At 45.2% G+C, this 13,051-nt stretch overlaps 1 protein-coding gene across 5 annotated transcripts in view; it reads right to left on the reverse strand.

Annotated features, from left to right (window-relative positions):
- Positions 1–13,051, reverse strand: part of tox2 (TOX high mobility group box family member 2) — a 97,052-nt gene that overhangs the window by 32,270 nt on the left and 51,731 nt on the right. The window lies entirely within an intron of this gene.

Consider the following 13,051-nt stretch of genomic DNA (forward strand, 5'->3'; position numbering starts at 1 on the left):
GTTTATGTGTTACACCAGCAGAATATCAGAACATCCTATCCCTATTAAATAACAACACCCCCACGGTATCAAAGTAAGTAGTACGGCATCATGGCTGTGAGATTCTGCACAAAGAGAGCTCCACTCAAACCACTATTACTGAAGAAAGAAGAAGACCCTGTTTCACGGAGTTGTCCAAAGAAAAATAGCGGGGGGATCTTAACAGGGAATGAAAAGCCATTTTGTCTAATACGATCCAAGACGACTACCATTGTAACGGCCCAGTCAAATTAATCATCACAAATAATATTCTGGTGTCAGCCATTCAAGGGGTTTTTAATAGAATTTCTATGATTCATGTCTCGCCGTATACATCAAACAGTCAGTTCTGCAACATTTCAGAAATCAATTCAATATCATCTTTGTGTAGGCTGTCATCTCGGCTGGCAGAGCGGTCATTTATCTCTCAAACAGATACTTTTAGAAAATAAAGGGCAAAAAGAAAGAGATGGGGGTGGGGTGGGGCTGTGGAGGGGGAGAGGAGTAAGGATAGTGACTACTATTTTGTCCACCACTGCCACGGACTGTCCACATTTACAGACGGGTAAATACCAGGTGGGTGCAGAGGGACAAAAGGGCAATTGTATTGCTTTTGCGGGAAATCTACAGCTTTTAGATTTGATTGAATTAGATGCATTCTAATTGATTATCAAAGATAAGCAGGTACTATAACGAGTTAAAAGGAAAATCATTATACGCAGAGATTGCTGATAGAGAAGTCAACATTTAAAATGTGCTTTAATCCGCTTGCAAGTTGGGACAATTTAAAAAAGAAAAATGAGTAAAAAGCTTCAAATTGGTTTACTTTGCGTTGACATTGTGTGCGAAACTGGTGGATATTCATTTTCTGAGCTTTCCCTTTGAAGACAGCTGCTTTTGTAAACCTTATGGGGTAGAGTTATTGTTTGGTCTAATGGACACGAAAACAAACACTTCCTGAGATTCAATTCCCCTCATAATTGTTGGAAGGAAACTCAACTGTCTGATGTAAACATTGGGGGCATTGTGTAAAGCGAGCCCCCCTGTACACGTCCTCTTGGCAGCCTCGTGTGGCTGTCATCATTTTTACCGTCCACTCATATTGTTGGGTCTTGATACATTGGGGAAGCAAACCCACAACATGAGATCCATCATGCTTAGTGGTCCCCTCTCTAGTCCTGTTTTTATCAGCCTTTAGATTTCATTTTCCTACTTTGTTTTTTGTTATTCTTAGAGTATGTGCTTTGCCGACGTTGTCCGTGACCCATTGAATATCTTTGCTTGTGTTTGAGAGTGATAGGAACTGAGGGTGTGCGTCATGTGTTGGGATTGCTTTGAATAAAAAACTGCAGTGCTGCACTTGATGATAAAATGTAAATACCAAGAGTGTATGAAAGTGTGCAGGCAAAAAGGACTTAGATGCCATATTTCACAATAGTAATGCTTGTGCAGAGGAAGAACATAGGGACTAATGTAAACTAATAGCCTCTCTATACGTCTTCCCAATATAAAATCCAAACAAAGGAAGTGGATTTGAAGGATGTGACAGAGACCAACATATTTTCTTGTATTGCACTGTTAATCCTTCACTTTTTCCTATAAATACCCTGCATATTTAGACACATGTTTATGATCTAATGACACACTATTCAGCGACTCTGAGGGAAGATAATAACTATATTATAAATAGAGTTATATCTTGTTATTTTGACTCTTATGGAGTACAGATACAGTCAACCTAAAACAGTACACAAAAGAGAGGTTAGATGAGGCACAAGGAGCGTGATCTGTGGAACTATCGAAAGGCAGGCATCCAACAGATTGGGGTCCAAAGACTGTTTGTTTCATGGAGAGCTCTATTCCTAATGAGATTGCATGCACAGAGCCAACAACAACAACAACCACAACAACATACTGACTAACGATTCGCCTTTTCTCTTTGAAATGTAAAATCAGAACAAAGGACATGCATGGGATGAGTCCCCCAGCCCAACATATGTCCTGGTAACGCATTGCATTATTAAACAATAACCCACAATCCCATGTGTGGCTGCAGCAGACCTCTGCTGTACAACCACACACATAGATTGCTGTGTTTGCAGCCCATCACAGAAGACAACCATGTCCTTCCTTGATCAATATCACCGGCGACACACGACACTACAGGGACTATCACTGCCTATATATAGCCTTCCCCATTTTTCCATTTCACTAAATATTTCTTCTTCTTTTTTTCTTACACGGACTCCAGCACAATCTGTGGTGTTTTAATTAAGCGACGCATCCGCTCAGACCGAAACTGCTACATCTACGGCAGACACACCTTTCATTTAAGAGAAACAGATGAACACACAGTTGGTCTGGGACGGAGATGGAAAATAAATAGCGCTGAATGGGAAGCGCTCCAGCCCGTCTTGGCTTGGCACGGATCTGGGTCTCCGGCGACGCCTGAGTAACCAGGGCCCTCTGTGGATTACATCGACTGTAGCAAATGGCTCATTATCTGCATATTTTGCTGGGAATTAGTTACGCTGTCTCTCTTGAAAGTGAGAAGAATTAACTAAGGATATGGTTGCCGGGCGAACACATTTATCGCATTAGCGGTTAAGACTGTCGTATCCAAAACATAATATTTATATGGTATTCTTTTTTTATTGCTTCGGTTTTATTTTGAGTAGTAGTAGTAGGCTAGCATTTGTTTGTGTTTGGTTTGTGTATGCGCTGATTTACATACTACAGCTTGTATTGATGCTGGCGGGGTCATGCATTACTGGTCCACATGCAGATACCTCGCTATAAGGTTAGTCAATAAATGGAATTACACAATAGCACTAGACAAGAGCATGGCCTGTATCGTTGGAAAACTATTATTTATTCATTATTGGAATTCCTGTTGCAATTGTACTTCCATTTATGCAACTAGAATGCCGATTGAATAGACATCCATGTATGTGTAAAGAATAGATTAAATGGAATATATAGAGAGCAATATTGGATGAGGCACCGATAGCATAATCTACGATAGTGGGAATATGTAAAGGCAGATGCTGGAATCAGGCACGGCGCACAACACAGTTTGGAGTCCAAAGTCAGCGTTTGTTTGGCGGGGAGGGCGGGGAAAGACAGCTCGGCCAGAGACGATGACAGATCTGCCGTACCACTAATGTGCACTTATCTGCCTATTGGAGAGCTTTGTCACAACGTGATTTATGCTTGAAACTCCCCCACATACTACCGCTTCCATCACCTTCGACACCCTCTCCCGCTCCTCCTCCTCCTCCTCCTCCTCCTCTTCCTCCTGCTCCGCGTCGGCCGCAGTAACCCCTCCCCCCTGCCCATGACAGGGCCCGGTTATCTCTCTTTTTCACGTGGTCGGGAGTTTATTTTAGAGGGTGTCATCCATTTTGTCCACGCTGAACAACCCCTTCCCCAAATAAAGCTCCTAATGTACTTATATATTCATGCAGTTCACCTCAGAGGTCCGTTTCTTCTCTCGGTATAGGTTGCTGTTGACTGTTGGAACCATTTTGGTTTTGCTTAAGATTATGGTGTGGAAAAGAAATAATCTATTTTAAGAGCTTGTCACATAGTATGCCAAGAGAAATGCACTATTCTGTGGTAGAATAGTAAAATAAAGTCTAGTGCCATTTGTCAAGAAAGGAATCCGTCCCAGATTGTTATACGACTTACTTAGAATGTGCATGAAACGGGGTGAAGGCCACAAGCTATCACTTGGGCACTGTGTAAGACAAGGCTAGCATCACATTCCACCATGATGAGCCACACAACCATCTTTTGGAGTACATCCTACTACCAATGGACACATTGTGGCAGTAGGTCACGGTCAGAGGTGGTGACCCCCAACCCTGATGTCTATCATGCCCTCTGCCAGGGGCCTAACAGGTCTGGAGCCCCGAGGGGCCCTCACTGATCTCAGCAGGTCCTGCCTCTCCAGACTCGCCTCCTATCCATCCAGGGAATTAAATGGAGTCAATCTATTATTTACTTGCATGTTTACGTGTTTGTGTGTTTGTCGCTGTTCGCAAACGGGTTTGACGGTCGGCAAGGTTAAAATCGCTTTTCCGGCGCCTGAGCCCCAATCTGCAATATCGACTTTGCTTCGACCAGGACATGTAAACGAAAAAGTTGCCAATGATCTGTGACAAGCAACTGTTTCATGCGACCATCATGTCAAATGAAAGAAGGAACAAATATCCACGCCAAGATTTACAACCCTAACTACGGCAACTCATACAGAAGGACAAACTATCAAACAGCAACAGATGGCCAGGTTCACCTCGTACATCATTACCAACAAACCCGTCCTTCCACTCACAGCCAGCCGCTCTCATTGCAAACTTTCGTCTTTCGTGTGTGTCTCTTTCTGCATATACCTCTGCTTTGTCTCCTGTTCCTTGTGTACAACGCGCTCGTCAGCCAAAGGGTCAGGGGTCATCCACATCTGATCGCATGTCGGAGCGTATTAGAATCACAGCTTTTGCGCCATGTCATATTTCATTATGCATTTGACTCTTCTCCCGGGTCGTGGGGGTCAGTGTGATTTGATTAGATGACAGAAATGATATAATTTGCGTTTAACCCTGGGCTGTATAGGCTCTGAGTGGACTACTAATGCATTTCACAAAAGATAGGGGCTGATCTTCTCCACCAGTGACTAATCCAAAGTGGCACACACTGCAGTCAATGTTTGTGTGTGTGTGTGTGTGTGTGTGTGTGTGTGTGTGTGTGTGTGTGTGTGTGTGTGTGTGTGTGTGTGTGTGTGTGTGTGCGTGCGTGCATGGTAAAACATGGAGAGAGGTTTACTCAAATAATAAACACAACATTTCATCACCTATATGTCATCTCTCTCTCTCTCTCTCTCTCTTTCTCTCTCTCTCTCTCTCTCTCTCTCTCTCTCTCTCTCTCTCTCTCTCTCTCTCTCTCTCTCTCTCTCTCTCTCTCTCTCTCTCTCTCTCTCTCTCTCTCTCTCTCCATATCTCTCTCTCTCTCTGTTTGTGTGTCTCTCTCTGTTTCTCTCTCCTGTCTCTGTCTGTATTTGTGTATTCTACTTGTCTTCAATCTGCACACTCGCTCTGCAAACTAACTGGGACGCCCAGACCATCGCCCATCGCCAACTAAAGAGATGTGACAAGACAAGCAGAAACATATCTGTATTTTATAAGACACCTTTACCGTCTGACTATATTATAAACTAAGGGTGGCCAATCAGCTTGAATGATTAATACAACAATTGAGTAGAAAACAGAGCACATTCATTTGAATGTAATATAATTATATATCAGCAACAATTATAGCTACAGAATCTAGGGGAAACATATTGATTCATGAGTTACAAGGGGTTAATTAGATGGGGGTGGTAATTATAGCATACAAGTCACACGAGCCATCATCATGGTCTGCGTGACGTGTGCACAAGGTTGTGCCTAGCATGGCATTCTGCAAATACAATACAGGAACAACTGCTGTCACACGCCTGTGTGTCCCTCTCTGCTATCAAGCATGGAATGCATAGGAGGGTAAGCAGGTAGGTGTTTGGTCTTCACCAACAGTCACCTCGAGTGACAGCGACCGGCCTTTGACGTGGTTGTTGTTGTAGTTGTTGGGTGAGGTGAGGTAAAGATAGCAATGGGTAGACATGGGGGCAGGAATAGAGACAAAACAACCCAAAAAACAAGATGTCAGAGGGAGGGGCCGTGAGGTGGAGGAGGGAGAAGAGGGAGAGGGGGGAGAGGAGGGAGGTGGGGCGAATGGGCAAGAGAAGATGGAGAATTCAGAATTTCAAATGAAGGGAGCGTAATCAAACGTATTGCCTGACAGGGTCAATCAGGCTTTACAATGGTGCACGGCTGGACACATTACTTCCCCGCTCCCCTGTCTCTGGCGATACTCCGCCGCCATGTCTCCCGCAGAGAAGGGGGCCTTTAGAGGAGCTACCGTGCCTTTACCCCTTTTAGATTCGCTCCCGTTTTTATTGCAGTGTCCAATGTCATAAGAAAAGTCACAGTCACGCACTCATCGAACCAAAGACTGGCTTAGGCCACGAGAACAGCACAGATAATCGCTTGTCATTCATGTGGATTGGATTGTTAAGTTATCCATTGTGAAAACTTTTAATGGGTACTTCGACAATAGTGCTTCTGTGTTCGCATGACAAAACAAATTATTGTTATGAGAATAAGCAAATAGACAAAAAAAAAAGGCCCAACAACAACAACAACAGCAGTAAAGAGTTGGAGGAACTCAAGCGATTGACTTGAACAATGTTGGGACTAACAATAGCAGTGCTGATGGAGCAGTCAGCCAAACAAACGTGCATTATTCAGAGATTGTTAGGGTCCTGTCACCCACAATAAACTCTGCTCTACCCCGGGCAAGTTGGCAGCAGTTAACATATATGTATGTATGCGTATGTGCTTGTTTGTCTGTGTGTGTGTGTGTGTGTGTGTGTGTGTGTGTGTGTGTGTGTGTGTGTGTGTGTGTGTGTGTGTGTGTGTGTGTGTGTGTGTGTGTGTGTGTGTGTGTGTGTTAGTGTGTGTGTGTGCGCGTGTGTGTGTGTGTGTGTGTGTGTGTGTGTGTGTGTGTGTGTGTGTGTGTGTGTATGGGTGTGTGCACTGTGCACTCAAAACTAAATGTTGTACATCTGTCTGAATAGTCATCTAACTATAAGTACATGCACTGTTGCATCTATGTCCTTGTGTGTCTAAGTGCAGTACAATCCCTTTTGTGTGTGTGTGTGTGTGTGTGTGTGTGTGTGTGTGTCTGTGCATCCACACGACACTATTACATGGCTGTGTATGTGTGTATGTATGTGTGCGTGTGATAATGTTTGTGTGTGTGTGTGTGTGTATGTACGTACGCACGTTTGTGATAGTGTGTGTGTGCGAGTGTGTAATCAGACAAATGTGTGTGTCATACAAATACAAGCACGCATGTATGTGTGTGTGTGTGTGCGCGTCTGCCCGAGTGCGTATGCATGCAAATGTGTGCGTGCGCATTGTGGATTCCACATGTTAAGTGCCTGAGAGGTGCCCGCTGGATCAGAGTGCACGTGGGTGTGTGCACGGGAGGCTGGCACAGCTGGTGCGGGCAGGGAGGCAGAGGTCTGGTGCCCGGTGCCCCTGGTAAAGGCAGGGCTGGCGGGGGGTGGGGGCGGGGAGATAAGCCCTCTCGTGTCAATGGACCTCTCTGTTGCTCCTCTGTAGCTCGCTGTGCGGCCACACAATTGCACCACTGTCACTTCTCCCACGTAGATTATGGACATAGTCAGGATCACACCACCCCTCCCCCCACCCACCCCAACCCCACCCCCCACCAAAACGATTGGTTGTTGGGTTGAGTATGAGTTTGCTCTTCTCAACGAGTGTGCAGACATGCCGTCAACTGGGAGCCTCCTAAAAAGCTTTTCAATGGTTTCGGTCTGTGCAGCAAAAATAATAAAGGGTCCAGTACTTCAACAGGTTGAGACCAAAAATATAAAACAAAAAAGAACAGCCAGAGATGTAGCCCTCGATGAGACAAAGCGAAAAACAAACAGGGCATCAACCTTAATTCATCCCTCTTTAGGCACATGACAACGTGAACCCATGTCATCGTACCTAGAAGGGCATCAATAATTGGCTCTTGTTAATTATCCCAGCTGAGCCTCGTTGTTTGTTTCTCACCCTAACGAGTCTTGGTTTACCGGAGAGCTTCTTCGCTCTTTCCCTCTCTCTCTCTCTCTCTCTCTCTCTCTCTCTCTCTCTTACTCTCTCTCTATCTCTCTCTCTCTCTCTCTCTCTCTCTCTTTCTCTCGCTGCTTCCCTGGCCTGCGGTAACAGTTTGCTGGAGGTGGATACAGATTGTAACTATTTACATTTGTTCCTGGATAAGGAAATAGAGAGAGAGAAAGAGAGGGAGAAGAAAAAGATAAAGAGAGAGAGACAGAGAGAGATAAAGAGACATCGGGAGAATGAGCGAATCTTCCTCGATAAAGGATCATAAAAACGGTTTCGGAAGCATTCCTTTAAGAGGTGTTAGCTCTCAGGAGAAAGGGGATACAGTGTTGGTCTGTGCTCTCCACACCCGCCCTGGCAGGAGGAGTCAGAGGGCCTGCACAAATACATTAAGATGCCCATTAGCTCCGTCATGTGATTGCCGGGGGCAACAAGAAGACGGACAGCTTGGCAAAGCGAGGAGCCTTGCACAAATATACCGCCGTGGACGTCTTGTTTGCAGTGCCCATCTAGGTAGAGCACTCCAAACAGAAGGCTTTTAAATGGAGCGAGGGACATGGTTTATTTTTACAGATGACAGTTTAGGAAACAAATGGCCTCAGGGAATGAGGTTTCCAACTCCTACTATCTATTGCTTCGACAAATATCCAACACACATCACATTTATTTTCTATTTTTTTGTGCTTTGTCTCTCCTCTACCTGCTTCGTCAGCGAACTGCAATAGAAATATTTTGGCAGGCCACTCTTTGTTTTCATTTCTACAAAGGAGAACCGAGTGAGCAAGAGACAGAGAGAGAGAGAGAGAGAGAGAGAGAGAGAGAGAGAGAGAGAGAGAGGGAGAGAGAGAGAGAGAGAAAGAGAGAAATATTATTAAGTGAGTGAGAGATTGAGAGATGGGGGGACGAAGTCAGAGGGAAAGAGCTGGAGAGGGTGGAAAGATTTGAAAGAACAAAGTGGGGTGGTGTAATGGGTGAAAGAGGAGGTAGATAGTGAGAGAGAGAGAGTGAGTAGGAGAGAGAGAGAAAGAGGAAGATAATGAGAGGTAGGGAAGGTGTGAGGACAGGGAAGTGAATGGGAGAGTAAAAGGAGGAAAGAAAATGAACACATAGTGGTGAAGGGAGGTGTAGGATATGTAGGCATGGCCGTAAACGGTGAAAGATGGGAAGAGGGAGAGGGAGAGAGATGGACGTAATCGGAGGGAGGTAGACTGGCCGGTGATAGAGAACTACATCAGGGTGGAGGGAGGAAGGGAAGGAGTGGCAATTGAGAGAATAAAGGTGTAGGAAAAAGGAGCAGAGAGAGAGAGAGAGAGAGAGAGAGAGAGAGAGAGAGAGAGAGAGAGAGAGTGTATAGGTGTATAGGGGGTTGGAGGGGATGTGGAGAAGACTTAGAGAAAACCGGTCTCTCCTGGTCCCCCATCTAAACGACGGCAGAAGAGGCTGTCGTAAATCAAGCTAATGCTATAGTTCAGACCAGCAGGTCGAGCAGGGAGGGGGGAGGGGAGTCAACCCCCCAACCCCCAACACACAGACACACACACACACACACACACACACACACACACACACACACACACACACACACACACACACATACACGCAAACATATGCACACGTATAGACACATAGGAACACACAACCGCACCCACACATACACATATATCCACCATATACCAACACACACACACACACCGCACAGACACACATACACGCAAACATATACACACGGATAGACACAAAGGCACACAGACACACACAAACAGGATAAACTAACACACACACACACATACACACACGGACACATATTGTTATACACACACACACACACACACACACACATATACTTATATAAATACACACACACACTAACAAAAACTGCAGAATGCACCGCAAGAGCTCACCCGGGCTTTAATCAGGGCAAACAATCGAGACGAGAGCGTCTCCCCCAATCAGAGGGGGCTTCCTGTCAGTCACACACCAGTGAATGCAACCAATCACTCGTTCCCAGCCTCCCGTCTCCCCCACCCCCCACCCCCCACCACCAAACTCAAAAGTCCAGACAGAGCGGTCAGGTTTTGGGTTGCAGCCAAGGGAACGTTTGTTACACATATGAAGAGGAGAAGGAGAAGAAGGAGGAGGAGGAGGAGGAGGAGGAGGAGGAGGAGGAGGAGGAGGAGGAGGAGGAGGAGGAGGAGGAGGTGGAGGAGGAGGAGGAGGAGGAGGAGGAGGAGGAGGAGGTGGAGGAGGAGGAGGAGGAGGAGGAGGAGGAATGTTTCGGGGGATCAGCTCCACAGGAGAGTGATTGATTCAGGAGTCCTCAGAAGATATCAAATTCTACAGACGCATGTGCAGCTGAAAACACTATTGCTCATCAGCATAGAAACTGAAGGGCCAGGGTCTCTCCTCTTAAGTATTTCCTAAAAGTCTTATAAACGGGTCAGCTGACGGCGCCTGAAATAACATCAAACCAATTTGTAGCTGTGTTGTTATTATTTGAAAGCTTTTCTTTTTTTTGGTGTTAAAAGATAAAATACACCAAACAAAATAACACCAAACTCTAATAACCTCTGATCCCTCTCTGTGTGAGATTCACAGCTTGTCGGTTGGCACGCGCACGCCACACTAATTACAACGACAGCACACCGGGGACGCGAGCTTGCCAGCAATACATTTTAAAAAGACAGGCTAAGACTGGCATGACGCCTAGAGGTAAAAAAAAATGTCCAAAACATGTAGTTCCGACTTGTTAAAACAAAACTTTGAAACTATTCATATTCAGGTTCCGTTTTGTGGTGGTTTTCCTTTTGCGTACCTGTGCTCGTTTTGAGTTGGATAGATGAGGGAAGCATGAATAAGGCCGGTGAACAAGAACAACAAAAGTTTCGAAGGGCGCAAACATCCGCTTCGACTTTCCATTTTACCTGTGATACGTAGCAAAGGCCGGCATTCATTGTGGCCAGTAAACTGTATTGTGTTTTAGTAGGCAAGGCCACACACATACACATTCGCACTACGCACAACACACACACACACACACACGCACACACACACACACACACACACACACACGTGCACACACAGCATCTTGGCAGTAAAGACGCTCCACCGGCAGCCAATCAATAAAACCTTGTTACGCTAATTGCTCGATCATAATCTCCACTCCTACTTCTGCTGAATATCCAAACAGTCACTCCATTAGCCGAATTATTCCCCAGTGCAGTCCCGGTCCCCCCCCCCCCCCCCCCCCCTCTCTATCTCTCTCTCTCGCATTCTCCCACTCTCCCATCACCCGTTTTTCCCTGTGACATATTTCTCTCAAACGGCAATTCTGCTAAATGAATTCATAACTCAGGAAGGGAGACATCCAAGCCAAGCGTTGTCAAGGTAAAGTGCTGATGAAGTGCACTGTTTCTTTCACTTTGAGAAGGCATCTCCTGCAGTGCATTAACTTTGATCGCCTCTCTCTCTCTCTCTCTTCCTCTTTCTTCCCCTTTCTTCCTTTGGTCCACTCGCTCTGTCTTCTCTCTCTTTTTCCCGCTCTCTCTGTCTCTCCGCCTCTGCCGCAGATCGGGGGTCTAGGGTCCAAATAATCCTGGACTCTTGTGGTCTTCGGCAAACAAGGAAATGTCTTTGCCTTAATGACTTGCTTGGCTGGGAATTCCCGTCACTTATTTTTCCCCCCTCGGCTTCTCGTGTCACTTAGGGAAGTGAGAGAGAAATGAATGTCCGAACGAAAGCAAGGAAGGAAGGAGTAGGGGTCAGGGTACGATGCCCACGAGAACATTGATAGGACGTGAGAGTTTATATGGATATGACAACACTGACCTCGTTTCTTTGTGACTCATCACAACAACCCTGTCCTTGGGGCTATAGCAGGCCCGTGGGGCCGGCCCTCCACACAGAACCCCTACTGTATCTCCCACATGGTTTCACATTTACTTGATCACTGGTCACTCTGGACGTGTTGTCATGTTGATCCAAATACAATGGATCATGGTCTGCTAGGGATGTGTAGGGAATGCACAATGCAATATTACAGCGGTTTTATGAGTGCCAGTACGATATGTATCAGCTGCGATTCTGTGTAGATATGTTAGATGTGGCTACACGACATTACCATTACTCTGTCATTTAATTTTCTGTGGTTTAATGTATGGGTTTAGGGTTGGGCGCTGGGATCAGCAAGTCCATCATCGTTTATTTAAATTAACTTGGTCAAACAGAACAGAACATGGTTGATGCAAATTGACTTTAGGCAAATACACGACAGTGCCCTCTAAAGGTGGTACCATCAATGTGCTTACACTAGGATAAAGCTGAAAATAATATTGCGATACTCACATAAATAATTTTTCCAATAAGGCCCTACCTTAATAGGGCATTAAGGGCGTTAATTCACTGCTCAGTTGGTGTGAGTTAATTATTTTTACAAAGCTATAATGTTTTCCTTGTGTTTCCGTTTTTGTGTAAATATTTTTATATTCCAATACTATTGCTTGATTATTTAATTTACCCTATGCATGTAAATGAGTCCATCTACTGTGCCAACTGATCCGGCATTAATGTAGGTAGGTAGGCCAGATCAGCCGAGCAGGTTGGAAAATAAGACTAAAACGCAAACGCTGAGGCACATAGTTTCACAGTTTCATGGTGGAACCACTGACCCAAATGCATTTCAATTCACAAGAGATACTGAAGAATTATAGAGGCAGAGAGCAAGCGGCAGAGAGCGAGAGAGATACAGAGAGAGCCAGAGAGAGAGAGGGGGGGGGGGGGGGAGGCTGAGAGAGAGGGGGAGATAGAAACGTAAGAGAAAATTGAAAATTGAAGTATAAATAATGAGAGAAAGGCCGTGAAAATGAGCAAGAAGAGAGGGGGGGGAGTGTGTGGGAAGAGAGACAAAGGCTAAGGAAAGAGATGAGACAGAGAGAGTAAGAGAGACACAGATTTAAAAAAAAAAAGCCAGAAAACAGACGAGGTAATGAAAGCCACAGGCACTATCATTTGTTTCACCTACTAACCAAAATGTACACAATAATAATCCCTGAAACCTTTGTTTTTCCATTATAGCTTACACCAAATTCCCTTTTTATAGAGGACAACACGTGCAAGAATAGAAACTGCAATTTGGATGTTCCACTGCAGCCGATCAATGTGATGGATAGGGAAGACCTGCTTAAACTACGCTTTGTAAAGTGTTTTTCAAGCAATGTCTTTCCCACCACGAACACAAGCCAACTGCTATGGACAAGTATAGTGTGGTCCACTACATTATAATTCAATATCGAAGCCATAGTAAT

Source organism: Gadus morhua, chromosome 13 (assembly GCF_902167405.1).
Source record: "Gadus morhua chromosome 13, gadMor3.0, whole genome shotgun sequence".
NCBI classification, from domain to species: domain Eukaryota; kingdom Metazoa; phylum Chordata; class Actinopteri; order Gadiformes; family Gadidae; genus Gadus; species Gadus morhua.